The 17566-nt window shown below is 38.5% G+C and overlaps 1 long non-coding RNA gene across 2 annotated transcripts; it reads left to right on the top strand.

Moving 5' to 3' along the window:
- The first annotated feature begins 279 nt into the window (after positions 1 to 279).
- Positions 280 to 17565, top strand: LOC131407618 (uncharacterized). 2 transcript variants are annotated; one of them, XR_009220527.1, is made up of 4 exons: positions 280 to 461; positions 2946 to 3114; positions 15771 to 15896; positions 17484 to 17565. It is a non-coding gene; the product is annotated as an uncharacterized LOC131407618 (long non-coding RNA). The 2 variants fall into 2 exon arrangements; XR_009220526.1 differs by lacking the exons at positions 280 to 461; positions 2946 to 3114 and adding an exon at positions 14445 to 14552.
- The last annotated feature ends 1 nt before the right edge of the window (position 17566 follows it).

Raw genomic sequence — 17566 nt, 5'->3', positions numbered from 1 at the left:
GGGCACCTCCAGTCGGGACCAAAACCAGCCAGACAACAGGCTTCGTCCCTCGCCACTCACCCCCGCCACGTTGCAGCGCTGACAAGACTTCGAGGGCACACATGCGCAGAAGAGGGCGCCGCACGCGGGGCTCGCCGGAGTGTGCTCCCTCCTACTACAAACTACATCTCCCAGAAGGCCCGCGCTGCGGTGCTGCGCGCGTGCGTTGTCAGGCGCGTTCCACCAGCTTCCAGCACTGCGTTCCCCAGCCCACTCCCCAGGAAAGACCCAGATGGAGGCAAGCACAGGCGCGCTTGGCGACGAGCCTAGCGATAACGACCAGACCTGCTTCGTTTGAAGAATTCTCTAGAGCAGGATCACGTTTCGCTAAACGTTTGAAGACTTAACTGTGGAATTTGAGTTTGAAACCAGGGCCTTTTGTGTTTCTTGCGGTCAGCCTTGCCACTTCCCAGAGTACACTTGTGAGTATAACTATGGCAAAGAGGACATGCGTCTCAGAGGTTTCATTTAAATGCCTGCAAATAGAGCTAACAGTGGTTTACATTAGTATTCTGTGACCAAGTGGGATATTTCCTAAGAACACGCACATACAATTTTATATTGATTACACCAATAGCTAACTTGTCTAATATTTAAAAAGAAAAACTTGAAAAGTCTTGGAGACAGTTTTCCTTTTCAGGGTAGTTTAATTTTGTGAAGATGCTGCTGTTCCAAAATGATATAATGCAGCATTAATCAGTGCCCTATATGATAGGTATCCACAGTTCTAGGGAAACAAGTTATTTGGAAAAAATAATATTCGATAATCACCTTCTGTATTATGCCAATTTCCATATGGCTTAAAAGTTACAACAAAAGGAAATACCTATATGGCGTTTACTATTGTGTAATAAAGAATTTGGCTGGCATTTGTTCTAGGTTCCTGGGAAGTAAAACAAAGAATAAAAATTTGGCTGGCAAAATAAAGGTTTGTTCTTGGTTACTGGAAGGTGGCCTCTAAATCCTTGGAATTTCCCCAGTAATAGGAAGGTCTGTGTTATTCATCGTGGGCCCTGATAGTTCATGCTAACTACATGACTCATGGTGGGCCCCTAGACACTTAATATTAAGAAGATGACAGGATGGGGAGTGGCCACTCCATAAAGACCAACCATGTGATGAGAAGGTTGGGGCTTTGAACCACAAGATATCATTTGGAGGACCTCTTGACCTCTGGGGAGTGGAGGAGGGTTGAAGATTGAGTTCAACTTCATGGCCAATGATTCAGTCATGCCTAGGTAATGAAACCTCAATAAAAGCTCTGGATACCAAGTTCACGTGAAGCTCGGTGGTTGACAATACTCTGTGTACTGTCACACACTGATGTGCTGGGAGAAGAACACATTCTGACTCAACACAGGAGGACAACAGAAGTTTCACTTTTGTGACCCTCCCTATGAGTCTCTCCCTTTGGCTAGTTCTCATTTGTATCCTATTGGTATAATAAAACTATAATCATAAGTATGATACTTTCTTGAGTTCTGTCTGTGAGTCATTAAAGTGAATTATCAAACCTTAGGGGGTACTGGGAACCCCTGAATTTTTAGCCCACTGGCCAGAAGCGAGGGTGGCCTGGGAACCCCTGAGCTCACAGTTGGTGACTGAAGTGAGGGCAGTCTTGTGGAGGACTGTGCCCTTAACATATGACATTTGGCCCAACTCCAAGTAGTTGGTGTCAAAAGTCATTGCAACTATGTACAGGCATAGTTCTAGTGCTTTAAATATATGAATTAATTTGATACTCACAACAACTCTGTGAAGTAGGTTCTATTATTTTTTTCCTGCAGGATATTTATTGCTTTAGCTAAATATTCAAAACATCAATCCTTTATGTAACATTTAATTCTGTAACAACATTTAAATAGAAGTTTAATTCTACAGCACAGTATAAAAGGGATTAATTGGGGCCCCAGTTTCTTAGTTGTTTTAGTTAAAGAAACTGAATTTAGAAAATGCTGTGGGAAATTATTTTCAAGTCCATATATTTACTCAGTAGGATTTTTAAAGAGATCATTTTCATGGTCCATTCCCGCTCCCATGCAGAAATAAACTGCATGATTCTTGATTCATGCTGCTTTAAAGGGCAAAGTATTGAGTGAACTTTCTTGAGAAATTTAGAGTTTCTCTAGCTATATTGAGGTAAAGTATCCCCCTTGGGCTAAACTCAGCATCTTTTCTTAAACCTGTTACAGAAATCCTGATAATGGAAAGAAACCAGGGCAGTTAGTGCTCATGTCACTTTGTTTCAGAAGTCTAACATACTGTTTTGTTGACTTAAATACATAGGTTGAGAAATAAGGCGGGGGGGGAGGAGGAAAAAGGTCTCAAAATTATGCCCAGGTCTTTGGTGTAGGAAGTGTTTTGTGAATATGATGTGTCATACTGCTTTAGTCAATAACATTGAAAAGTACCGAGCAGAAGTGTGACTCTTACATCCTGGAGAGTCATGGTGACACCTGGCCTTGGACCTGAGTGCTGCACCATACTGGGAATGAAGGCAATGATTTGAGTGTTACTTAGAGCCCGGTAAGTAGTGGATGCCCAAGGGATATTAAATCTTGAATAATATTACACTGAATGGAAAATCTGTCCCTGACAATCTCCTTTCTCTTGCTTTCTTTCTGAGTCTCAGGCTCTTAAGAGAAATGATCTGTATTAAATTTCATATTTTTATTCCACTTATGAGGTTCTGCTGAGAACTGCAAGGTCAAATCTATAGTGAGGTGCTTTATATACTGGTGTCAAGTGGGAGAGAGTTAACATCTTGCTTAATGGGAGGGTGGCACATATTAGGGTTTTACTATAGGTGGTTAATATTTTTAGGAAGAAATTTGATTTTACAGCATAGACATATTTTTAAAAATGTTATATATACTTGTTTGTTTTTTCTTTTTTGCATGTGCTAGGGTGACCAAAGAGAGAAGTAGTGAAGAGCTTAATTGGTTCTGGCACTCTGCCAAGGATTCAGGGGAGGGTGGATGTCCAGCTTGGTTCAGATGAACTTGAGTCTTCAAGGATTGAGAGAGTCTTGGGGGAGTGTCCATGACCCATCCGAAGAGGTGTTTCACAGATGAAGTAAGTTCTATTATTGACCTCATTTTACACATGAGGAAATTGAGACACCTAGAGATTAATCAGTTTACCTGGGGAACACACAGCTAGTTAGTGGGAGAGTAAGGCAGAATGGTTCTAGACCATGGGTTGGTAAGTTGCCACTCTCAAGCCAAATCAGCCAGCTGCCTGCTTTTGTACTGTCTGTGATCAAAGAATGTTTTTTACATTATTAAATGGCTGGGAAAAAATTAAAGAAGAAAATGATTTGTGCTCAGGTCTTCGTTTATAAAAGTGACTGAGTGATGACACAGGGTCAATGTCATTGAAAGAAAAGTTTAATGTTACTCAAAGTTCCTCTGGAAATGGGGGGCAGGGTAAAAGTTTCTGGGACCCAATTCTACGATGGGGGGGAGTTTCTCCACACCAACAACAAGTAATTCTCCTACATCAGCTGGATGTCCTACAATTTAACTCAATTCTAACACTATCTACCTATCATAAAAGAAAGGCTAAGGGAAGTTCTCTAACCAGAAATTAAATGATAAAAGAAGGAATATTAGAACATTAGGAAAGAAAAAAATGCATGGTAAGAACAAAAAGATGGGTAAATATAATAGACTTTACTTCTCCTCTTGAAATGTCTAAGTTATTTTTGACAGTTGAAGCAAAATTGGTAAATTGTAGTAATTGTAATAATTAGAACAACCACTGAAAAGCTTCACAAAGAGATATCCTCAAAACACAGATAAACCAGGACTCATACAGGAGAAAAACCTTGTGAATGTTCTGAATGTGGGAAAGCCTTCATCCAGAAATCACAACTTATTACCCTCAAAGAATTCATACTGGGCAAAGCCCTATGAATGTACAGAATGTGGCAAATCTTTTCACCAAGAAGTCACATCTCACGGTACATCAGATAATTCATACTGGTGAGAAGCCCTATGTGTGTAATGAATGTTGCCAAACTTTTGGCCATACCTCAGCCCTCACTAGACATAAAAAAACTCATATAGGGAAAATAGCCTATGAATATGACTTTATGCACAGTTCGCAATCCTCTCTATATCCAAGGTTTCATACTGAAGAGAATCTATAAAGCTCTGAATGTAAGAAACCTTCAAAATTACCTCCAGGCTTATTAAACATATGATTTGTACTGAGGATAAATTGTGTTAATTTAGTGAATTTGGAAAATTATGTTTCCACAGATATATTGTTAGGAGGGGAGTCATTTTCCAGACCTGATAACAAACGTTTCCTAGAAAATATTTTAGAAAATTATAAATTATAATTGATATATATTTTAAAATGATAATTTAAGTAACAGAGATACCAGAATTATAAATCAAATATGAGGACTGTCCCACGTTTATTTAAGGATTACATTTCTGAATATACTACATGAAAGGAATTACTTAGGTTGAGATAATCTGTATGAAGAGCATCAATGTAAATAGAAATAATGGAGTATAGATTAATACCTACTAAGAACTTTTACACTAAACACTATTTTATCTCCATAACTTTTCCAGACAGTAGAAAGCATTTTAGATAGTAAATAAAATAATACATTTTCTTTTTTCACGTGACTGGTACAATACAATACTATACTGTAACTTGTTTGCAGGCAAATGTAAACTTGCTTGTTATTTGTTGTTAAGCCCTCTCTTCAGAAATAACACTGCCATCTTATAAATCTTTGCTTTGTTTGTGTCAGGAGAAGACTTAATTTTTTAAAATTTGAGTAATACGTGAGAAAATAAGAAACATATTAACAAGACAAGGTTGAGTTAAAGAAAGCAGCTATAGACTGTATTACTGCATGTCCTTTGCATAGCAAAAAAGAGATTTGCATAATTTACCAAAAATGAATAAATAAAACATCTCCTTAAGTTTTTCTTTAATTTTTTTTATTATGGAGAATAATTTAAGACATATACAAAAATAGAATAGTATAATGAGCTCCAGTGTTCACATCACTTAACACTCAAAATCACCAATTCATGGTCAGTCCTGCACCATCTATACCGCCATCAGCTGACTTCCTCCCATATTATTTTGAGGCAAATTCTATACATCCTATCATTTTATCTGTAAGTATGTCATTATGTATCCCTAAAGCTGAAGACTAACATAATAAAAAATATAATTGCACATAAAAATAATCACCAGTAATTCCTTAAAATCAAATATTTAGTTAATGTTCAAATTTCCAGTTGTCTCAAAGTCATTTTTAAAAAGGCTATTTCTTTGAATTGTGATTAAGTAAGAAATACATCATGATTGGTTGCTAAATCTTTTAAGTTTCTTTTAATCTATGGATTCTCCATTTTTTTCTCTTTTCCGTGCAGTTTATTGAAGTCACCAGATTTATTTTCCTATAGTTTCCTGCAGTCTGGATTTTGCTAATTACTTCATTCCTGGTGTTTAACATTTTTCTCTGCTTCTTAAACTTTTTATAATGAATTAGATTTTAAGGCTTGATCAGATCTAGGTTTTTTAATGTTGGCAAGATTACTTTGTAGGTGATGCTGAGTTTTTCCGTAGAAGAAACACTTGTCTCTCTTTTTACAGTGCCAGCAACCATTTATGATCAGTTTCTAGATGCATTTGTTAGCTAGAGCTTGCAGAATGATGGCATTCTAATTCAATCATTCATTCTTCCTATAAAGAATGGTTTCCCCTTATCTACTTTTTAGTTTTCCAGTGGTACTGTTCATATAGAAAAGGTAGAATAATCTTTTTTTTTAAACCGGTTTTTAGAATAGTGAGTAGGTTTCCTAGCGTTTCTCAATGATAACTAATTTGTTCTCTTTTTTTTGATGACTTTATTAACTCATGTATTTAAATATTTGATGGTTTTCAATCCGTTGCAGTTACTGATTTTGTTGCTTAAAGTGTCCTATCTTGGATAAGTGGTAGTCTTTTCAGCACAGCTACTGGGTCCTATTGACAGAATCTTAATAGATTTTGATAGCTTCTTTGCTTTCTGGGATGATAAGATGTAAGAAGCTAATTTTATACATTTTCTGCCCCAGATCCTTTACCATGTAACTTTTCAATACGTTGCAACTCTTACTCTAAGATCAGCCATATTGCTGGCATTGTTCAGGAGACCGAAGAAGAAGTGCTGCCAATTATGAGCTTAGGCTTCCATAAGGTTTGTGTGCTTTCACTTTTGTAACTCTAGCATCACCATGAAAATATGCTCAGGCTAGCCCACTGGTCTCATGAGGAGGATGAGAGACACATGCTGCAGTTGACCCTGCTGACCTCCATCAAGGCCAGACTAGAGGGAGCTCCTAGCCAACCTACTGACAAATGAGTAAGACCAGTTGAGGTCTGCTGACTCCTAGACAACACATAGTCCCGTAAACAATAATGATGCTGCTGAAAATTATAAATGATTACTATTTTAAGCCATTGAGTTTTGTTGTATGATTATACAGCAATAGCTAACTGATACACTTTATTTAAAGTGTATCTTTTTAAAAAGGATATAGATAGCTTTTGTCTTTATCATCGTGTGGCAGTCTTTGTCTTTTAACTGGAAGTGGTTAAATCCCTTTACATTTAATGTAATCACTAATATAGTTGAATGTAAGTCTATCATCTTGCTATTTTTTTTCTTTGTCCCTAAATTTATTTATTCATTCACTGTTCCTTTCTTGCCTATTTTGAAGTGATGAAATATATTTTATTATTCTATTTTTCTTCTCAATTATCTTTAGTTATACATTATTATTAATTTATTGGTTGGCTTAGAGGTTACAATATACATTCCCATTTTCCTTCTTTCTGAAGAACTTTCTGTAGTATTTCATTTAATATACTAGTGAAGAATAATTTCAGGTGTTGTTTTTCTGAAATGTATTTATTTTACTCTAAGTTTTGGTGGATATTTTTTCTGGGTATAAAATTTTAGTTTGGTAGTATTATTCTTTCAACTTTAAATATTTCATTCTATTTCTGTCTGGATTTCAAAGTTTCTTTCGAAAAATCAACTGACAATCTGAATCCTTTAAAGGGAATATATTTGTTTTCCTTTGACTGCTCTTAAAGATTTTCAGCTTTTTTTTTTTTAAAAAAGAACATCTTTATTGATATATAATTCACATACTGTATAATTCACCCTTTTAAGCTGTACAATTTAGTGGTTTTGGTATATTCACAGATATGTGTAACCATCACCACAGTCAATTTTAGAACATTTTCGTCACTTCAAAAACAAACTCTCTACCCTTTAGCTATCAACCCACTATTTATCATCCTCCAGCACTAAGCAACCACCAGCCTACTTTCTGTCTCTATAGATTTACCTGTTCTGGACATTTCATATAAATGGAATCATATAATATGTGGTCTTTTGTGACGGGCTTCTTTCACTTAGTATAATGTTTTCAAGGTTCATCCATGTTGCAACATGTATCAGTACTTCCTTCCTTTTATGGCTGAATAACATTCCATTGTATGTATGTATACCATACTTCCTTTTTCCATTCATCAACTGATGGACATTTGACTTGCTTACACTTTTTAGCTTTTATGAATAATCCTATAAACATTAGTATACAAGTTTTGGTGTGGACATATGCTTTCATTTCTCTTGGGAGGTTCATAGAAGTAGAATAGCTGAGTCATATGGTAATTCTATGTTTAACCATTTGAGAAACTGCTAAGTTTTTTTCAAAGTGGCTGCACTATTTTACATTCCCACCTGCAGTGTACAAGGGTTCTGATTTCTTCACATCCTCATTAACACTTGTTATTATCTAACTTTTTGATGCTTGCTATCCTAGGCGGTGTGAAGTGGTATCTCATTGTGGTTTTGGTTTGCATTTCCCTAAGGACTGATAATGTCAAGCATCTTTTCATGTGTTTGTTGGCTATTTGTATATCTTCTTTGGAGAAATGTCTTTTCAAATCCCTTGCCGATTTATTAATACTTTGGTTATTTTTTTAATTAATGAGGTGTAAGAGTTCTCTATATACTCTAGATATAAGTCCCTTATAAGATATATGATTTGCAAATATTTTCTCCCATTCTGGTGGGTTGTCTTTTCACTTTCTTGATAGTATCCCGTGAAGTACAAAAGTTTTTAATTTTGATAAAGTCTTATTTATCTTTTCTTTTCTTTTGTTGCTTATGCTTTTGGTGTCATTTACTAATCCATTGCCATTAGAGATCATGAAGACTTACCCATATGTTTTCTTTTAAGAGTTTTATAGGGGCCGGCCACGTGGTGTAGCGGTTAAGTGCACATGCTCCGCTGCTGGCGGCCCGGGTTTGGATCCCCATTGTGCACCAATGCGCCACTTGTCAGGCCATGCTGTGGCAGCATCCCATATAAAGTGGAGGAAGATGGGCACAGATGTTAGCCCAGGGCTGGTCTTCCTCAGCAAAAAAAAAAAAAAAGAAAGAGGAGGATTGGCAGATGTTAGCTCAGGGCTGATATTCCTCACAAAAAAAAAAAAAAAAAAGAAGCCATTGGATTTTGCATTGAATCTGTAGATCCCTTTGGAGACTATTTCATCTTAATAATATCAAGTTTTCCAATCACTGTTTTCACAGTACCTTTCCATTTGTTTAGGTCATTTTTAATTTCTTTCCACAGCGTTTTGTAGTTTTCAGTGTACAAGTATTGCGCTTCTTTGGTTTAATTTATTCATAGGTATTTTATTAATTTGATGCTATTATAAATGAAATTGTTCACTTAATGTCCTTTTTGGATTGTTCATTGATACTGTATAGAAATACACTTATTTTGTGTGCTGATGTTGTATCCTGCAATTTTACTGAAATCCTTTGTTAGCTTTAATAGTTTGTGTGTGTGTGTGTTTCTTTAAGATTTTCCTAACACTATATTGTCTGTGAGTAGATATACGTTTACATCTTCTTTTCCAGTTTGGATACCCTTTATTTATGGGTATTACTCTGGCTAGAACTTTCAGCACAATGTTGAATACAAGTGGCGAAAGCAGGCATCTTTTTTTTTTTTGCTTGATCTTAGGGGGAAAACTTGGAGTCTTTCCTTATTGAGTATGATGAGTTTATTGAGTGTTTTCATCATGAAAGGGTATTGGACTCTGTGAAATACTTTTTCTGCATTAATTGAGATGATGAGATGATCATGATTTCCCTTCACTTCATTCTATTAATATACATTGATAGATTTTTTTATTGTTGAACCACTGTTTTATTCCTAGGATAAATCCCACTTGTTCATAGGGTATTATCCTTTTAATATGCTGCTGGATTTGGTTTGATAGTGTTTTGTTGAGGATTTTTTTCATATATATTCATACAGGATATTGGTTTGTAGTTTTATTTTCTTGTGATGTCTTGGCTTTAGTATCAGGGTAATTCTGGCCTCATAGAATGAATTAGGAAATGTCTCCCCTCCCTCTATTTTTTGGAAGATTTTGAAAAGAATTTTTGTTAATTTTTTTCTTTATTTTTTTGTAAAGAAGATCAGCCCTAAGCTAACATCCATGCCAACCCTCCTCTTTTTGCTGAGGAAGACTGGCCCTGGGCTAACATCTGTGCCCATCTTCCTCCACTTTAGATGGGACCCCGCCACAGCATGGCCTGACAATCGGTGCATCGGTGCATGCCTGGGATCCGAACCTGGGCCACCAGCAGCGGAGCACACGCACTTAACTGCTACGCCATGGGGCTGGCCCCCAAATTTTTGTTAATTTTTTAAGTGTTTGGTAGAATTCACCAGTTAAGCCATCTGGTTCTGAACTTTTATTTGTTGGGATGTCTTTTTTTGTGTGTGTGTGAGGAAGATTAGCCCTGAGCTAACATCCACTGCCAATACTCCTCTTTTTTCCTGAGGAAGATTGGCTCTGAGCTAACAGCTGTGCCCTTCTCCCTCTATTTTATATGTGGGATGCCTGCCACAGCATGGCTTGATGAGCGGTGCATAGTTCTGCACCCGGGATCAAAACCTGCGAACCCCAGGCTGCCAAAGCAGAGCATGTGAACTTGACCACTACGCAACTGGGGCGGCCCCGGTTGGGAGGTTTTTGATTACTTATTCAATCCATTTGTTATAGGTCTGTTAAGATTTTCTGTTTCTTTTGGAATCAGTTTCAGTAGCTTGTGTGCTTTTAGAACTTTGTTCATTTTCTAGGTTATCAAATTTGTTGGTGTACAGTTGTTCATAGTATTCTCTTATAGTCTTTTTCATCTGTAGGTCCTTATTAATGTCCACACCTTCATATAGAATTGTAGTAACTTGGGCTTTCTCTCTCTTTTTACTTAGTCAGTCTAGCTAAAGGTATGTCAATGTGATTATTTCCAAAGAACCAACTTTTGGTTTTGTTAATCATTTCTGTTGTTTTTCTTCTCTATATTTTTATGTCCACTCAAATCTTCATTATTTCCTTTCTTCTGCTAGCTCTGGGTTAGTTTGCACTTCTTTTTCTAGTTCCTTAAGTTGTAAAGTTAGGTTATTGGTTTAAGACATTGCTTCTTTTTTAAATGTAGGCATTCATAGCTATAAATTTCTGTCTGTGCACTGACTTCACTATATCACATAAGTTTTGGTATGTTGTGTTTTTCATTTAATTTGTCTCCAATTATTTTAAAATTTCCCTTGTGATTTCTTCTTTGACCTCTTGGTTGTTTAAGAATGTCCTGTTCAATTTCCACATATCTGTGAACTTTCCAGTTTTTTCTCTATTATTGATTTCCAATTTCATTCCACTGTGTTTGGAGAACATACTTTGTATGATTTCAGTCTTTTAAAATTTATTGATACTTGTTTTGTGGTCTAAGGTATGGTATATCTTGGAGAATGTTCCACTTGAAAAGAGTGAGCATTCTGCTGTTGTTGGGTGGAGTGTCGGGTATATGTCTCCTAGGTCTAGTTTAAGTGTTATTCAAGTCCTTTATTTCCTTGTTTATCTTATGTCTCTATGTTTAATCCATTATTTACAGTGAGGTGTTGAAGTTTCCCACTACTGTTGTAGAACTGTGTCTGTCTTTCCTTTCAATAATGTCAATATTTGTGTATATTTTGGGTCTCTGTTGTTTAGTGCATAAATGTTTATGATTGTTATATCTTCTTGATGAATGGACCCTTTTATCAATATATAATGACCTTCTTTTTTCTCTTGTAACAATTTCTGACCTTATATTGTTTTATCTACAGTAATAACATAAAGGCGAAGGTAAGAGGAGGACAGAGTTGCAAAGGATCAGTGTTTTGTATGCTACTGAAGCTACACTGGTAGCAATTCACAGCTGATTGTTATACATTTAGGATCTTAATTGTAGTTTCCATGGCAACCAATAAGAAAATAATCAAAACTTTTTCAAAGAAGGAAATAAGCAGGGAATCAAATGGTACATTATAAAAAAATCAATGAAACAGAAAAGAAGGCAGTATTGAGAGAATTCAGGCATAAAAAAATAACACAGAGAAACAAGTAACAAAATGGCAGAAGTTCTTTTCGGTAATCACTTTAAATGTGAATGGATTAAACTTACCACTTAAAAGATAGACTGGCAGAACGGATTTAAAAAACAAATAAACCCATGATCCAGCTATATGCTGTCTACAACTATATGCTGTCTTAGATCCAAAGAAACAAACAGGTTTAAAGGGAAAGGATGGAAAAAGATATTTCATGCAAATAGTACCAAAAGAATGTTACAGTGGTTATAATAATATCTTAATTTATACCCTTAGGAACTCTTCTTTTCCTTTATCTAGTGGTTAAATTTAACACAACCATACAAAGTAAAAAATCTCACTAAGTGCTTCTGCCCATTTTGAGGAAACTGAAATGGGAGTAAAACCTTTCATTATGAAAATCTCAATTTCACAGGTAAGCAAACTTCACCCCTTTTAACAATGTTGTGAATAAGATGTGCAGGCCTTTTAGCAAGTGTGATCTTTTCATTTTTTTTGGAAAGTTTATAGAGTGAATTGAAATTGGTCACATTTACATTTGCATGTTTGCTGTACATTTTTTTGTGTGTGTGTGAGGAAGATCGGCCCTGAGCTAACATCTGCCAATCCTCCTCTTTTTGCTGAGGAAGACTGGCCCTGGGCTAACATCCATGGCCATCTTCCTCCACTTTATGTGGGACGCCGCCACAGCATGGCCTGACAAGTGGTGTGTCGGTGCGCGCCCGAGATCCGAACCAGCGAACCCCAGGCCACGGCAGCGGAGCGCATGCACTTAACCACTTGGGCCACCGGGCCGGCCCCTGCTGTACATTTTTATAGATGAGCAAAGTCTAGGTTGCATTTGAACAAGATATCAACAATTTTTTGTTTTATGTTTTCTTTCTTTCTTTTTTTTTTTAAAGCTTCAGTACATGGTTGTATATCCTAGTTGTTAGTTTTTAGTTCTCTATGTGACCCACTGCCACAGTATGACAACTGACAGATGGGTGATGTGGTTCCAGGACCGGAAAACGAACCTGGCCTGCGGCAGTGAGAGGGCCGAAACTAGACCACTAGACCACCAGGGCTGGCAGTGTTTTATGTTTTCTTGAGTTTCATGAAAATCTTTATAAAAATCAAGAAGACAGTTTCAATCTCCATTTTTCAAATCCAAGTGCTGAGAGCTAGGGGATGTTTTTTTCTTGTCATGACTCAATGTATTACTTGATATATACTGTTGAAAGCAGGATTGGCTCTACACTGGTAAGGGCCAACACATCTGTTATCAAATTTCTCCTCTTGTTTCTCCACAGGACATTTTAGTTGGGAAATGTAACTTCAGTTTCATTTAGCAATGAATGGAAGTATACGATATGTGTTTGTGTGGTCTGTCCAATCTAATTCAGTGGCTACTATTTTCAGCTCAGCATTGGTGTCTTTTAGGGAGACAAAAAACCTTTTATTTACATAGAAGTACTTGCCTTTCTCATCCTAGCCTTGTTAGGTTTCAGTTTCCATTTGTGCTTTCTCACATCCCCTTCTCTACAATGCCCAATCACAAATTCTGTTTTACATGTTGTTTAGTTTGTTCTGTTTTAGTTATTTACTGCCCTAATCCAGGTGTGGATATGTTTTTACATCTGTCATTAAAATAAGAGTCTTTTTTGGTGATGTCTGAGTCACGTTGGCGTTGGTATTATAATTATTCTCATTTTCATTATCTTAACTCTTAGAAAACATTGTCACAATATTCACAAGGTTGAAAATTAAACTAGCACAATATTGGTACAAGGCACAACAGTTAATCCACAGACAAAGCCAAAGACTGACTGTTAATGCTTATGATTGCAACGCACTTAAGTTACACACTTAAATTGCATCACTCTGGAGTGACGCAACAATGGATATTCCATTTTCCGAAACTGCAAATCATGGTTGCCAACATCAGCAGCCAGGGAAAAAAAAAACTATAGCAACTAGGAATGGCACAAAATCTATGCCTTAACCACTTGACGGTAAAGACAGTGCTGCTTACAGCCTGCCTTTTTGGGCCACCTTATGGGTTTTGTACTTTCCCCACCCGTCCACCCAAACCGGAACTTTTGAAGTCCGGAGGAGGGATTTCCCGGCACAGTTCAGGAAACCTGGACGGTTGGTCACCCTACATCAGTCTCCCCCCTCCATTCCTTCAGTGTCCTCCATTTTTCTGTCTCCGAGTCTTGCCTCTCCTCCACTCTTGCCTCTGTCCTCAATTTCCCACTCTCAATCCGTCAGTCTCCTCCCTTTTGTCCCTGAGTCTCCATTCTCTGTTCTGATGTCTTTTTGTCCTTTAGTCTTCCTTTCTCTCTTCCTTAATTTCTACTTCGTTTCTCAAGTCTCCTCTTCCCTGACTCAATTTTCCTGCTTTTTCATCAGTCGGCCCCTGCAATTTATTACTGTAGTTGTAATTTCCCCAGGAGGATTCCTTATAATTGTTATTAGCATAATTAACTGTTTATGCCCCCCTCCACTCCCCCGGGAACTCCTCCATCACTTGTGCCCCTCCCTCCAACAGTGGAATCCGCTGGTGTAGGGCTGTACCATTTACCAGCACTTTTAAGTAGACTCTCAGAAGAAAGAATTGCACCATTCCAAATTGCTTTTACACCAGTTACAGTCTTCCAGTCAAGTACTGTTATCACTACAACTTCTTCCCCAAGCCTGTGAAAGCTCTCTGCAAAAGTTTCCACTTTACTGGTTTGTATAATCCTCCTTTCCTTCATCTTCTTCCCCATCCCCTCGCTGCCGCAGCGATACGGCCCAGCCTTAGGCTCCGAATAAACCGAATTCCTCCGCTTGTACGGAACTGCCCGGGCTCTCAAGATGGCGGCTCCCATTGAGACACAGTGCAGGGAGCGGCCATATTCCTTCTGAACAAAGCCGCCGAGGCCCCGAGCTCTGCTCGTCCAGGCAGGAAGCGGGAGAGTCCGCCAGTATGGATGTGACAGCCGTCCCGGGTTAAGCCGTGACGGGCGTTTCAGGACTTGATAATCCAGCTGGGGGTCCGAAGGGGTATTTATGGGTTGAGTCATGAAGAAGTCTATGATTGTTATTGGGGCAGGAGTCCGTGAGGGTCAGTAATTGGAGGTCCATGGGGTCAGAGATGGGAAGTCTCTTGGATGAGTGTTGGGTATGTAGGGGGCTCAGTCATAGGGAGAGCTGGATGATCTGTGGGTCAGGGATGGCGGGCCTGTGCGCTGATGGGGTAGCGATGTGGCCAGTGCTGTGATGGGGTTGGAGGTGGAGGTGCTCTTTGGGGTTTGTGATTTCTGCACCTGGTGATTCAGTGATATGTAGGGGTCATTAATGGGTCCAGGAGCTCATAAAGGTCAGTCCCACTTTACTGGGAAAGGCCTCCCTTTACAGTAATCTCTGCAGGTCAGAGGCCGACCCCAAGTTGAAGCCCCTCCTCAGATGTTTTCTCAGGCGTCATCTCCCGCCATCACCCCCGACCTCACAGGAAAAAACATCCTTTGAACAGTCTAAAGGGATAGGATTATTATTGTCAATTTCTTTTGGCCCGAGACCAGCGGGAACACCCTCTAGTTGATAAGTTGAATTTATTGCTCTTGCATCTGGTTAGGAGCACGGACACTATGGGGAACTGGAGGGCGTCTCAGTGAGAGACGTGTTAGGAAGTACTTACAGGATTTGGCCTTGTGTTAGGTGATTTTGAGGCGAGCTTAAGGAAATGGGCTCTTCTCTGAATTGGCTGTTGTCAGGAAGTGAGGTACTTCAGTAATTGGGAGTTTTAATAAATCTTACCTAGAGAGAGGAGAGACTAGAGTGAAGCTAAAGCTGTAATAGGGAAAGAAGTAGCAGCCCTTCGTGTCAGCTGGGAGAGGGGATGTTTGGTATTTTGCGGATGGAACAGTGTTGATGTTTTGTCTGTGTTCAAATATCATTTCAGAGAGGTCTTGTTTTTGTCTTGATCTGTCATTGTCACAGAGTGGCCTTGTCTGATGTTGATGTTCTGTGTCATTGTTTCTGTTGAACAGGAGAGTTGTGAGTGCCAGGCCAGCTCTCAGATGTGAGGGGCTGCTTTTTCTCTTTCTCATGTAAGGTGTGATTTCAGCCCTGCCCCTTGCTAAGTTTATTGAAATCGTTCTACATTCTATTCAACAAACATTTATTAAATTTTGTTTATTAGGTAAACATTTATTAACCTGCTGCTTGTTGCAGAGCTGGGTGTTTAGAGACAGTCACGACAATTTGATTGTTTCCTTCCAGGTTCATTTTGAGAAAGCCTGGGATAACCCCATATGAAACAATGTCCCTGTCCTGGGAGCACTCACTTCCTCTGAATGAGTTCAGCTCTGTCTGTGTGACCCTCCTGAGACTGAGAAGAATTTACCAGTAAGTATCTTCCTGCATTTTGGTATATTTCTGTTTATCAGTGGTTCCAACCTATCACTGTTTTCTTTATTTCATTTATTTAATTAATTAATTAATTTATTTTTAAATTTTTATTTATTTATTTTCTTCCCCCAAAGCCCCAGTAGATAGTTGTATGTCATAGTTGCACATCCTTCTAGTTCCTGTATGTGGGACGCAGCCTCAGCATGGCTGGAGAAGCGGTGCGTCGGTGCGCGCCCGGGGATCCAAACCCGGGCTGCCAGCAGCGGAGCGCGTGCACTTAACCGCTAAGCCACGGGGCTGGCCCCGATTTATTTGTTTTAATTGAAGTATAGTTGACATACAAAATTATATTAGTTTTGGGTGTACAATATAGTGATTTGACATTTATATACATTATAAAATGATCACCACTGACAAGTCTAGCAACCATCTGTCACCATACAAAGTTATTACAATGTTATTGACTGTATTCCCTATGTTGTGTATTACATCCTTGTGACTTATTTATTTTATAACTGGAAGTTTGCTCTTCTTAATCCCCTTCACCTATTTTACCCATCCCCCTCTCCCCTCTGATGACCACCAGTTTGTTCGGTGTATCTATGAGTTTATTTCTGTTTTGTTTTGTTTGTTTGTTTTGTTTTTTAGATTCCACATATAAGTGAAATCACACAGTGTTTGTCCTATTTTCTTATATAGACAGTTGTGCTTTTGAAAATCAGGAATAAAAATTTAAACAAAAAAATCTTAAAATCAACAAAATCAACAGTTTTGATCCATGAATATTGACTTGGCAAGAGAATTTGCTGGGTTAGGGAAAATATAAAAGAGCTCTTAGGATTTTGCTGGCTGCTTCTGTCTAGGGAATGTGGGTGCATCCTTCAGTTTTCTACTTGGTCATTCCCATTCTTACTGCCAGGGAACTGCTCCATCTGCAGTTAAATCTTGACATATGCATATGTAAAGATTACATATATATGTGTAATATATCCATATATATATCCATGGTTATTATCTCATGAGAGAGTCCTACAAATAGAACTACAAATAGAATTGCTGGTTCAAAGGGAACAATAAGGTGTTAGCAAATCAACATGAAACATATCTGCATTTATCCAATTAAAAATACACCTTGGGCCGGCCCCATGGCTTAGTGGTTAAGTGCGCGCGCTCAGCTGCTGGCGGTCCGGGTCGGCTCCTGGGCGCACACTGACGCACCGCTTCTCCGGCCATGCTGAGGCCGCGTCCCACGTACAGCAACTAGAAAGATGTGCAACTATGACATACAACTATCTACTGGGGCCTTGGGGGGAAAAAAAAAGGAGGAGGATTGGCAATAGATGTTAGCTCAGAGCCGGTCTTCCTCAGCAAAAAGAGGAGGATTAGCATGGATGTTAGCTCAGGGCTGATCTTCCTCACAAAAAAAAAAAAGAAAAATACACCTTGTCCAAGTTCTCTGTGATCATATTATAATCACAAGAGGACTTCCTTCACATGGTGCTTGCTGACTCTTCTGTAAGGACCAAACGACCTTCTACAGGGTGGTGTGTTGTCTACCTGACTTGTGGTGGTGGTTGTTTCTAGACAGGTGAGTGTCAGTTCTGGCCCCTGGAGGCTCCAGTCTGTCTCCCAGTCCTGGTGTCTTAGATTTCTGCCCTTTTGGAAAA

The sequence above is a fragment of the Diceros bicornis genome, chromosome 1, assembly GCF_020826845.1.
Source record: "Diceros bicornis minor isolate mBicDic1 chromosome 1, mDicBic1.mat.cur, whole genome shotgun sequence".
NCBI lineage: Eukaryota > Metazoa > Chordata > Mammalia > Perissodactyla > Rhinocerotidae > Diceros > Diceros bicornis.
This window is presented reverse-complemented; position numbering and strand designations above follow the sequence as displayed.